Here is a 12,172-nt window from a genome sequence, read left to right on the forward strand (position 1 = left end):
AATGTGCGCCTACAATTAAAAACAAAGCAATTACTTTTTAACTGCCAACTGGTCGACTACCCGCCGCGGTGGCTCAGTGGCTAAGGCGTTGCGCTGCTGAGCACGAGGTCGCCGGTTCGATTCCCGGCCGCGGCGGCCGCTTTTCTGATGGAGGCGAAAAGCAAAAACGCCCGTGTGTACGAGATTTCGGCGCACGATAAAGATCCCCAGGTGGTCAAAATTAATCCGGAGCCCTCCACTACGGCGCGCCTCATCGCCTGCGTTGCGTCGGCGCGTTAAACCCCACAATCAATCAACCAACTGGTCGATTTGGGCCCTTTGAACCAGGTCCAACTACTATATCCTTTGTTAATGTTGTATATTACTTTATTACCAAGCTAAATCATGTAACCACACCTTATTCCCGCCACATAAATCCAAGCAATAACTCAAATAAGTGTTGTCGTACTCTGAAACTAGCTATACTATTGAAGTTTCGTTAGGCCAGAGATAGCACATAGCAAAGCACAATGAACTTGCATAAGCTATTTCTATTAATTGTCAACTCGCTACATCTAAATATCGAAGCCATCCAGATTTGTTCTACACACTTCATATTATCTAAATATTTTCGCACGGCTAGCGTCACTTCCATAAAATCAAACCTTAACTATGTGAATCTATCTGTCAGCACGAAAATGTTCTGAATGTCTTTTCCATAAAATATATCGCACCAATCGAACGCTAAGAGAATCTCTGTTTCGTTGGCCAACATATTTTTCGACACAAAACCACCATGAACCGGACGAACTGCCATTTCAACTCATCCATCCCTAAAACCAACTCCGACTGGAACCGCCTCCCAACCTGTCTTGTATCCATAGTGGATCCAAACAATTTCATTGTGGCCATTTCTGGCCGTAATAAATCACTTTTTGTGGTTTTATATAAATCTTGTTCAGTTGTTTTTTTTTTGCGTGTGTGTGGAAAGTGTTTTGAACATACAGTTTTCTATACACGTGATGAACGGCACAACTGCTTTAGTTGTCTGCCAACTATTGCAGCCACACTCAGAAAAACTGGCTGTTTGTACAGAATTTTCCTGCTGAAGCTCCCACTCTTTTACCGAATTGCCTTCAAAATCTGGACTCTGTCGCATCAAATGGCACGAAGCCAGTAAAACAATACCCGCATATGATTCAAAATTGTAGTGACCAGGCCAGCCTGCATTGGAGCCAGTTACCTTATCCACCAGACTATACAAAAAAAAACTTGGAGCACCTTTGCCCTAGTGACCACCCCACCTAGCTTATTCTTGGTTCGTCTAAGTTTAGGCCTAGTTATTCTTGGAAACTCAGCCAAGTTGTCTACGTGGTTATGTTTCGCAACGCGGACAAGTTTTCTGCACTATGCCGTCGTTACACCCCCAAAAAGCAATGAGCACTCTGTCATAAAAGAGCGTACAATGTATGCGAGCCAACCAACTTTGCATTGAAACTCGAAGAGCGCGGTGGCCGCTTTATTGATGCAGGCGAAAAGCGTAAACGCCCGCGTGTTCGAGATTTCGGCACACGTTAAAGATCCCCAGGCGGTCAAAATTAATCTGGAGCCCTTCACTGCAGCGCGCCTCATCGCCTGTGTAGCGTCGGCGAATACACCATACAATCAATCAATCAATCAATCAATCAATCAATCAATCAATCAATCAATCAATCAATCAATCAATCAATCAATCAATCAGTCAATCAATCAATCAATAAACTTCGGAGAGATGTGGAGGGCACAGCGGGACGATTGTTTGCTAAAACTTTTTTTGAACTCCTTCGGTGTCAACTGGCTTGTGTGGTCTGGTGTCTGGGATGCTAATTAAGCAATTCAATAACATTATCGCTTCTCCGACTTCTGGAGTCTTCCATTGGGCTACGTCGAGCAAGGCTTCAATCATAGTGAAGCTGTAGAATTTCTTTCTAGGGAAGCGCTGAAGGACACACCACCACACACCACCACACATTATTTCATGTTTATTTACATGTTTCGTGGTTGCTTTGCACTGTGCGAGTAGTAGTCATTGTTACATGGACCGATATCGCCGTGTTCCTCATGTCAAGAATTGCATGCTGGGCTTGACAACAGCTGGGGCGCAGCGGCGGCGTTTACGCGCTCGATGCACGCACGGCGTTCCTGGAGTTGCGTCGAGGTTCCATAGAGTAGGTGTTGCAGCAGCTGTGGCGTTGTTGGTCCCTAGTCAACGCGATGCGCTCCCCAGACTTGTTGCCAGTTTTTTTTTGTTTTTTTTTTTTTGCTGAAGTCACTGCACATGGGGGATCCATCGGCAGTTGCTGCAAGACACGCGCTCGCGAGCACTCAGCATTTTCTGTGCATTCTTAACGCATTCCAGGGCACACATTACAGCCAGCTACATCTCCGCTGTTCAAACAGCACGCGTGGAAGAAAAATGTTGCATGAAAGCCGGTCCGTATTTGTAGGCCAACACTCCAGTTGACCATCATAAGTATCAACTGGCAGATTGAGCACCGACTGCACACAGACTCTTCCTGACGACGGAAAAATATAATTTTACATAATATTGTTTCCCATTAGCCGATTGTTTGCGATCACCCGCATCTACATGCAGCTCTATGAACTTCCCTTTCCTCACTTCTCTACTCTACCAAGCTTTACGATCTTTTCCGGAATGAGGTATAACATGTTTTCATTTCCTTTTATTATGCTGTGCGCTAGGGGGGAGCCATCTAGCGGCACCATCATCATCATCATCAGTGCCACCATCATCATGAGTATGAACTGGCAGATCAAACCCGACTGCGGATTTGTGCAGCCGCTCGTCTTCGGCGCTTCCAGTTCTGGCCGGGACTACGCATACAATAAATGTAGGAAGCCGCATCCGCTACAACCGAGTCGGCTTCCTAAAATACATTCTAATCTACCCAAAGTTCTAACCACCAAGTGAGTGTTTAATGCTTTTGCACTAAGCCATAGGTGAGCACATGTAACTGAGAAAACAACGTTAACAGAATAGTTTATCGCAGGAAAGCTATCGAAATGCGTGACGGTGGGACTCTGAAGCGCTGTATCACTGCTTTTCACCCGTTATTTTTACGCATACACTATTGAAACGTGCTCTTTTATCTCTTACAAGTTGCCCATCCAAGCAGGCCCCTATTCTTAAACTCGAAGCGCCAAGTCTACTGTGTCACATTGTCTACTGTGACATGTGTGGTAGAAACACAATATCACACTTCTAGCTGTACACGTTTTTCACTGCACCCACGTTTTCCACTGTGCGTAACATAATTAGCCACGACAAAATATTGGTGGTGTTCTTCCATGGAAAGAAAGCGCGAAACAAGCCACTTCCGCAGGCATTTGCAGGCTACAGGGAGCGGCTGCTGTTATCGGTTTCAGTTCCCAAAACCCGAATTTATTGGGCCGTCTGGATTTCGTGCAATGCGGTTTGAAACCCGTTTTTACGCTACTGCTCTTTTTATGTCGACTATTGAACGACAGCATTTTTACATGGCCGAAAATTTATGGCCAGTTGGACTTCAAAGAACTAATATTTTCTAAGATAAGAACTGTTCCTACTACTTTGCTCTTGGGTACTGTGAATGTATCAAGCTGAAGTTGTAAGTCAAAAGAAAAATGCTGCCCAGATTTAAACTGCACGCTAACTTGTAGCCTTTTGTCTCCCTAAGATTCATTGTGTACTGCAACGAAGAGGGAAAAAATCTTGCTTGCATTTTTAAAGCTGGCTCAGAGAGGACGGAAAGAGGGAACGCCACAGCTCCAGCAGCACCTCTCCTCCAGAAGACGAATCTGGTGTTTGTCGCACCGTCACTCAACTGCGAAAAAAGCGGATTCACACGCTTTTTTATGTGCACATGTACAAAATGTGGGAAGAAAACAATCAAGAGCTGGAAAGCAGCAACTGCTCACCAAGCACAGAGATGAGAATGAGCATGTTTGTTTAGATGCCCAGAACACCTTGACATAACGGACCAGCAGGGCACACCGAGACAGTTAAGGGAGAAAGGTTCAGTACATAAAACAAAATATGGTGGGCCATCTGATGATGTTTTTTTTTTCCTTTTTCACTCTTCGTCACCATCACCATGCTCCACAGCACTTCTAGATGTGATACCTGGAGTAACACTAACCATTTAATGAAAGGCGGTGCACATCCAAATTAGTAATTAAAGTTCCCTGGGTGATTTTGAAGCACAGGTTCCATGGCTTCCTTTGAAATCCTTTGAAAAAAAGACGTGCCATGGCGAAGAGCCCCTCAGTTCCCATGAGCTCACAGGCCAAACCTTAAACCTGTGACACTATAGCCTCAATATCCCACTGGCAACTTGTTATTTATAGTTCATAGGCTCACGGTAACACAGATGAGGAAAACGGTTACACATACACACTTCGTTTAGGTATGACTAAATACGTGCCATAATTTCAGTTAGTGCCGTTAGTGTTAATGACCTCGATCCTAGTCATGCATAAAACACTAATTTCAAGTTATAGCTCCATACCAATCACAAGCTACTTAGCTACTTCAGCACCTCTTAGCCTCACAATTCAGTCTCTGGTATCCTGAAAGCTCTCCTCCTCTCTTTTTGATAAAGCCAAATATTACAAGAATACCCCCTCCTTTTTACACGACGCTTGTAACACCTTATTTCTGCTTCAAAATGTGGTTGAAATATATGTACGTTCGCGGTGGAATAAAACTGTTTACAGGAAACAAAACTAGAAAAAATTGAGCACATCAGCTCACTTATTTTGCTCATAACGTTTTTCACGCTTGAGAAGCGTTAAAGGGACACTGAAGTGAAATTGTCAAGCTCCCGTTTTTGCTTGCACTGCGTAGACTGGCGTAAATTAACACGCTTTTCATCGTTTATCCGGTTGATAAGTCGGTACTTATTTTATAAAACCCGAAAGAAGAAAAAAACTACTATGCGCGGTCCGCGGCGGCCGCACCAAATAAAGGCTGTGACGTCGGGAGGAGGTGCCCCATGATTGGACGATGTCCAAGACTAGCATTCAAACAAGTTTTGGTTTCGGTTCTGTAAAACAACATGCTTGACATCCGACGTTATCGTTGGACGGGCATTCTTGATATCTCAATAATCCTCATACCGCACTTCTGCCACGTTCTCGGCTGTAAAATGCCTAAGACAAGCCTCCAAGGATGGCTTGGAATCGTAGCAATCACTAGCCGAGGCCTACGCAGTGCGTGAACGCCCTCCGCGTCACCGCAGACGCTCAAATGCCACGAGCTTTTGCACCATATTTGCAGCTTGCCTCACTCATTCCTCTATTGTAAAAAGCGTGTCCGCACCAGGCCAAGCGTCTGCTGATTCTGGCCTGCGCCCACTGCCCGCAAGCAGCCTGTGGTTATGGCAACAGCACGCCAACGAGAACTCGCTAGCGCGTCAGTGTCAGTCTGCGCGCGTTCTGCGGACTAGTTCGTAGAGCAGTGAACGTTGCGGCCCAAAAATGGTGAATTCAGTATAAAAACTATCGTCCGAAAACGAAAAAATCAGCTGACAAAAAAAATTTTGTAGAATTCAAATTTGGCGCCCTTCGAAGACCGCCTCATAGTCTCTACAATGACAGAAAGAGGGCGCCAGGAGTCCGCTAGAAGTAGGAGTTCCTGTATAAACATCACCCTCGCGAGGGGCACGATCAAATGCAGAGCATTTCCGGGGGCGCACGACGTTAAGTAGTTTGCGTTACGTTAATGTTGTTGCACTTGTGGCAACTGCTGACGAGAGAGCGCTCGTCAGCAGTAATTTGAATGAGTCAACGATATAAGGCGCGTCCGTAGCGTCCCATTCCGTGTCGGCTCTGTGGCGCAGTGGGTAGAGTACCATGTGCATTGTGTTCCGCCCGCAGGGTCGAGGGATCGAAACCTGGCGCCGGATAGTATTTTCTTTTATATAGGGTAGGGGGAGGGGTGCAGACAGCGACGGTGCGGACTACGACGGGACAACGCGGGTGACATCGTGAGTTACTGAAATGCTCTGCATTTAAAATGTATCCTCGGGAATTCGAACTTGCAACTTGCAGAATAACATCCCTAGTGCTCCAGACTACTCGGCCACGGGCCAGCTCTGCCGGCGTTGAAAATATCAGATGAACTAGAAGGCAAACCTCGTTCGACATGGAGCGTCTAAACGCACATTTTTTAGCCATCTACAAAACGTTTCGAGCCAAGCCAAGCCATGGCGCTTAGTGTTCTTCCGTTCCTGCTCTGCATTTTTATAACCAGTTCTCGTATCTCGCAGCCTGTCCCACCTGGCCATCTTACCGTTTCTAGTCAGGTTGGTGCTGTGCTCTCAACACATGGGCACCTAATTAGAAATAGTCCTCGCTTTCCTCTTGTGTCGCCGTACCGGCCTCTACGGACTAAGCCTAACAGCTCTCCTTTGTGGTTGCTCGCGTTGCCCCAACCCCGGACCACCTACACAGCCCGTCTGCCCCCGCTGTGACCGAGTTGTTTGCGATAACGTTGCAGCCCTACAATGTGACGACTGCGATAAGTGGCTGCACCGCGGCTGTGAAGGGGTCACCATCTCCGCTTACCGCTGGCTGTCCCGCTCCCCCGAACCGTGGCATTGCACCATGTGCCAACTGCCCGCCTTCGACGACTCCCTCTTCGCCGGCTCCGAAACGTCGAGTGCCACATCGTCAGCGGTGTACCAGGCACCCAATGCGACGCAGGCACCCAATGCGACAGACGTCTCGTCGCAGCAGCCGACTCTCTGATTTTGCAACGCCCGGTCAGTCCGCAACAAAATTCCTGAGCTCCAAGCAACTATGGCCCCGATGCCACGCACGATCTTTGCCCTCTGCGAAACATGGCTGGACCCGTCCATCCACGACAGCCAGCTCGCTCCCCCTGAGTACGTTGTTTTCCGAAAGGACCGAACGATTTCCCACGGGGGCGGCGTCATGGTTACTGTGCCAAACTCACTCCAGTGCCACCGAGTTGAGGACCTCGAGAGAGATGGCTTGGAAGCGCTGTTCATTAAAATCACAGTCAAGCAGCGGAGGTACACCCGGCGTCAAAATAAGCCGGGGCACGCGAGCGCGTGGCAAAATGCATAGCCGCGACATCTGACGTTGCACATCTGGTGTCGAGACACCGATGTGCGCGTGCGCGTCCAACCACGCTCGCTAGCCTGTCTTTTCATTCGCTTCAAACGGCAACGCTTGTCACATTCAGCGCTTAGCGCCAGGGGCCACTTTCTTTGGACAATCCCTCTTGCTCGCACATGCTTCAGCGGCCGTCCCAGTCGAAAAACACAACAGGAATTTCTGTCGCACAACAGAATTTTCTGTCGCACGACAGAAATTTCTGTCGCACGACAGGGATTTCTGTTGGGACTACAGGATGGTCTGTCGTGCGACAGGAAGTTCTGTAGTACAACTACAGAAAATATGTCGTACGACAGGCATTTCTGTCGCACGACAGGAATTTCTGTTCGGACTACAGGGTGGCCGGTCGTGCGACAGAAATTTCTGTAGTACAACTACAGGAAATCTGTCGTACGACAGGCATTTCTGTCGCACAACTGGAATATCTGTTGGAAATACAGGATGGTCTGTTGTGAGACAGGAATCTCTGCAGAATGATGACAGAATGTCGGTCGTACGACAGAAATTTATGTAGTACAACAGACATATCTATCATGCGACCGACATTCTGCAGTCCCCACTACAAAAACCTTTGTAATAGAACTACAAAATTTCTGTCGCATGAGACATTTCTGTTGTACTACAGTTATTGTGCAACACCGTGTAGGCACTACACAAACTTCTGTTGGCCCACAGACTGTCCTTCAGCCACTACATTCAGCATTCCGTAATTAACATTATTATCTGCCATGCGACAGATCATTTTGTAGTCCCTGCAGATATTTATAGTGTGAAAGAGAAGTTTAGATCAATTGCGAAAGTGTCACATGACAGACCGTTCAGTATTGCTACAAAATCCCTTGCTTACCCTGTCGGAAAACCCCGCGTTTTCCGGCATTAGGAGAGCGATGGAATAGCCCGGAAAAAACGAAATACACAGGAAAACGCCGCGCTGAACGACAGCAACGCGTGGAGGTTGCTGGAGAGCATCGAATAACATGAGGACATTGCCTTTGGGGACAGGGCTTCAGCCAATGCGAAGGGGATAGCACGAACGGGATCTGCTTGGCTGGACACGGGAATGCCGCGCGCCGCGATCGACGCAGTTGCTCCGAAACTTGGTGTTTGCGGCCCGTGCGGTGCCGTAAAATCCCACTTTTTTAGCGTGCGCTGCACGGAAACAATGCTGCGTGCGAGTGGCGGTCATCTCGTTCAATTGCATTGCAAGCGTCTGTTGTAATGAACGTTTGTTGTATTGCGGCCATTAGCATTCCGGCCGTGTTGGAAAAAATCTTCGCTACAAATTTGCAATTAACAACACAACTTAGCACAAATCACACTAATGTTGGAGCATCTAAGCGTAGCCCCATAATAAAAAAAATGGATACATAGAGAACTTCGGAAATTCCTTGGGTTCTTTGAGTGAATTGCAATTGCATATATTGTACTGTGGACAATGTTTGATAAAAGAATCAGGCAACAAGTAGCCCCTTGGCAAAACGGACGCATAAAAAACAAGCAAGATGTGCTTTTTGAAGACGTGGTGTAATAATTGCAGTGCACATTCTGACATGCATTTTTGGGTGTCTTTGAGAGCCCCATTGTTTCAATCTGTGTGCTGTTGTTTTATTTGTTTAGTGAGCAATTTGTTTATTTTAACGCGAAACAAGTGTCCAATCAAGCCGAAATAGTTAAAATAAGATTTTAAAAACAGCGAACCAGTTGCCGCTACCTGTGTGAAAAAAAAAAAAGAAACGGCGCCAGTGAACTCGCTGCATTACCGAGATGTGTTAAAAAATAAATGTAGAAAGAAAGAAAACGCGCGCCTTCCCTCTATCCCGGCCCTTCCGAAGAAGTTCGGGGAAGAATCGTCCCCACTGAAGGCATGTCGCGGCGCGGCAGAACTCGCGGGACGGGGTGGCCAGAATACGAAGAATCGAGAGGGGTGAGAAGGGGTCGCGAAACAACTTCTCGTGATCGGCCGGTTCCCTCCTTACCCTTCTTTTGTTCCCTCCTGCTTTTCGTCTCCCGGTCAAAATTTGCGGTGGCTGCGTGGCCCAGTGGCTCGTTCACATTTCCCATCGGCGCTTTGCCTAGTTGAAGTTCGGCTTAACTTTTTTGCGAAAACGTGCATCTTATGTCCCCGCGGAGTGTCAGCAGCAACATTTGAAGCTTCGGAAGCTGTGGTAAAAGCAAGCTCAGTCGTCCGGATTTCAAGCATCTCGATGTGAGGACTCCTCCAGCGACGACTAACCGGGGTGCTTTGTGAGTGAATGTGACGAATCTCGCAGGCAGCGTGATTTGGAATACGTGCGATCTGCTTCGACAATCGACTGAACTTGCTACGAGCCCTGCGTGACTTCGGCAGGTATCGTACGTGCATACTCTTCAAGGTAATGCAGCACCACAGAGACGTGCGCTTTTCGCCACAGGATACCCTTCTATGCCTTGCTGTGCGAATGCAACAAAACAAGGTTCACAAAGGCAAGCATTCCAGCTAAAGATTGACTTTCAATTTTAATTTTCTCACGTTCTCTCACGTTTTGCAGTGTAAAAAAAAATATTTGTTCACTTGTGTTTTAATGGCCCTAACTAATATAAGGAACAAATTTTCGAATGGTTATTGTCGATGCTCGTTTAATATTTTTTTTTCTATCGGGGAGAATAAATTTGCTTTTATGAACAGGTTGAGCGTCATGGACGGAACGCGATGATGGGACGCGATTTGGCCCTGCTTCCGAAGCACGGCCAAATCAGCTGAAAAGTGCCCAAATGAGTCTGGCTAAATTTTGTAGAGCTACTGAGGTTTCCCTGAAGGAATGACTTCTGTATTTCTTGTTAACAGCTCGCGGGTTTGCAATTACACGGCTATTGAAGAAAAAAAGGCCGGGCGTGTTCCAGCGTTACGTTCCAGGGGCTGCTGGATCCACGAGTTTCCGCGTCCGGCGTGTACCAGCGTCCAGGTTCCCGTGAATTTGCAGCAGGCACAGTTTCGCATGACGTGCGGATGAAAGCTGTTTTGTACTAAAAGAAATTATAGTTCTGACCGTTTCCAAGTCAGCACGATCATGGAGCATACAAATAGCGCGCCATATTTTGTTTTTATATTTGGCAATGAAATAAAAATTATTTGTTTGGTGTAACAGCAACATAAGAGGGCAGTAAAAGCCTCTCCATGACAAAAAGTGAAGCCACGGTAGTGCCCAGGAAGAGTGTTGTAAAAAGAGGAAAATAAAACGGATAAGCACCGCAAACTGCTTTTTTTTTCGGACTGTGATCAGGCATGTGCAGTCTGCGTAACATCAAACTTTTGTATTGCATGCATGAATGTACCACTAGTTGCATTGCCTAAATGCCTTTTGGTACAGCTTTCTGAAATCAGTTATTCACTGAAAACAATTTCAAGCTTTTACCAGAAAGGCAAGAATGACCCCAAATGCTTATGTTTGTTGGTCATATTTTTATTGAAATTGTTATTGAAATTTTGAAATTGAAATGAAATTTATTGAAATCCTGCATACTTCAGGTACTTAATAGAAAAAACATCATGGGAAGTAAATTTCTTATGCCAAACAAGTTGAAATTGGAGACATGACAGGATTTACTACGAAAACAGACATGACAGGATTTACTACAGACTACAGAACAGGATTTACTACAGACTACAGGACAGGATTTACTACAGACTACAGGACAGGATTTACGACAGACTACAGGACAGGATTAACTACAGACTACAGGACAGGATTTACTACAGAATACAGGACAGGATTTACTACAGACTACATGACAGGATTTACTACAGACTACAGGATAGGGTTTACTACAGACTACAGGATGTCCCATTCCCTCACAGGATCATTCTGTCGTATTTTTCTGTTGTGTTTTTAGACTGGGGTGGGCGAGGGTGAAGATACGTTGCTCGCTCTGGGCTGCTCTGACAAAGGATACATGGAAACGGGACTCCTATCTTAGTTTTAAATACTCCATTCTTTTTAAGTACGAATGTACTTTATAAGCAACCCCGAACCTTCCGCCGTCCGCAGTGCGCCTCCTCCTCTCCCCTAGCAACGGCGCGAGGAGCGGAGGGGAGCGTCTGTAGAAACGGCGCAGCGACGTCACACCCCACGTGACTGCGCGCGCTCCGCCCTCCCGCGCCGTGGCTGCGCGCGCCCCGCACCGGCTCCGCACCGCTCCTCGCGCCGTGACGTCACACTCCACGTGACCGCGCGCTGGCGCCTTTGCCGTCTGCTCCCCCCTCCCCCTCGCGCCGTGACATCACGTGCTCTGCAGCTGGCGCGCCTTTCCACCCGCTAGGTTTGCACTCATCCTCGGCGCGTGCCTCTCCCCCTCGCGCGACATCTCCCCCTCGCCGGTACTGCGCCTTCGCGCGCGTCTCTCCCGCCGTCCGCGCTCCCCCTCTCCCCTAGCAACGGCGCGGAGGAGGAGAGAGAGCGTGCGTAGCAACGGTCTCGGCGTAGCAACGGTCTCCTGCTCGGCTTAGCTGCGGGCGGCGCGCCGCTGTGCCGGTTCGCTTCGCGTTCCGTCCGCGTGAGGGCGCTCGCTCGTCGGCTCCGCATTCCGACGCTCGAGGACGCTTTCCCAAGCATTTCCCAAGTGAGAGGTACGTAACGTGCGAATGCCAAAGACTTTAACATAGCGTCCCTCCGGATCAAATCGGGTAACTTCGGGTAACTTCGGGCAAACTCGGGCATTCGTACTTTGCCATCTTCCCTCTTACTTGAGAAATGCTTGACTTTTTTTTACAAGAAAGCTGTCTATGGCTAGGATCCAGCAGATCGTCTCCGGTGATAGAGCAATGTAGACAAGAATGTAGACAAGAACTGCGTCTTCGGCCGGGTTCAGAGTGTTGTCGCAATTGTCGTAATATCTTTAAGTAATGACGTAATGTGACGTCTCAGCCAACCGAAGTGTGTAAAACGCCGTTTCTTTACGTCCATAGCGCACGATACGGCTGTTACGTATTTAGTCTGAACATAGCATTAAGCGAACGCACATCATTGTCGCGTGA

The sequence above is a fragment of the Haemaphysalis longicornis genome, unplaced genomic scaffold (genome assembly GCF_048455015.1).
Source record: "Haemaphysalis longicornis isolate Haplotype H1 unplaced genomic scaffold, Haemaphysalis longicornis Haplotype H1 scaffold_1, whole genome shotgun sequence".
Classification (NCBI taxonomy): domain Eukaryota; kingdom Metazoa; phylum Arthropoda; class Arachnida; order Ixodida; family Ixodidae; genus Haemaphysalis; species Haemaphysalis longicornis.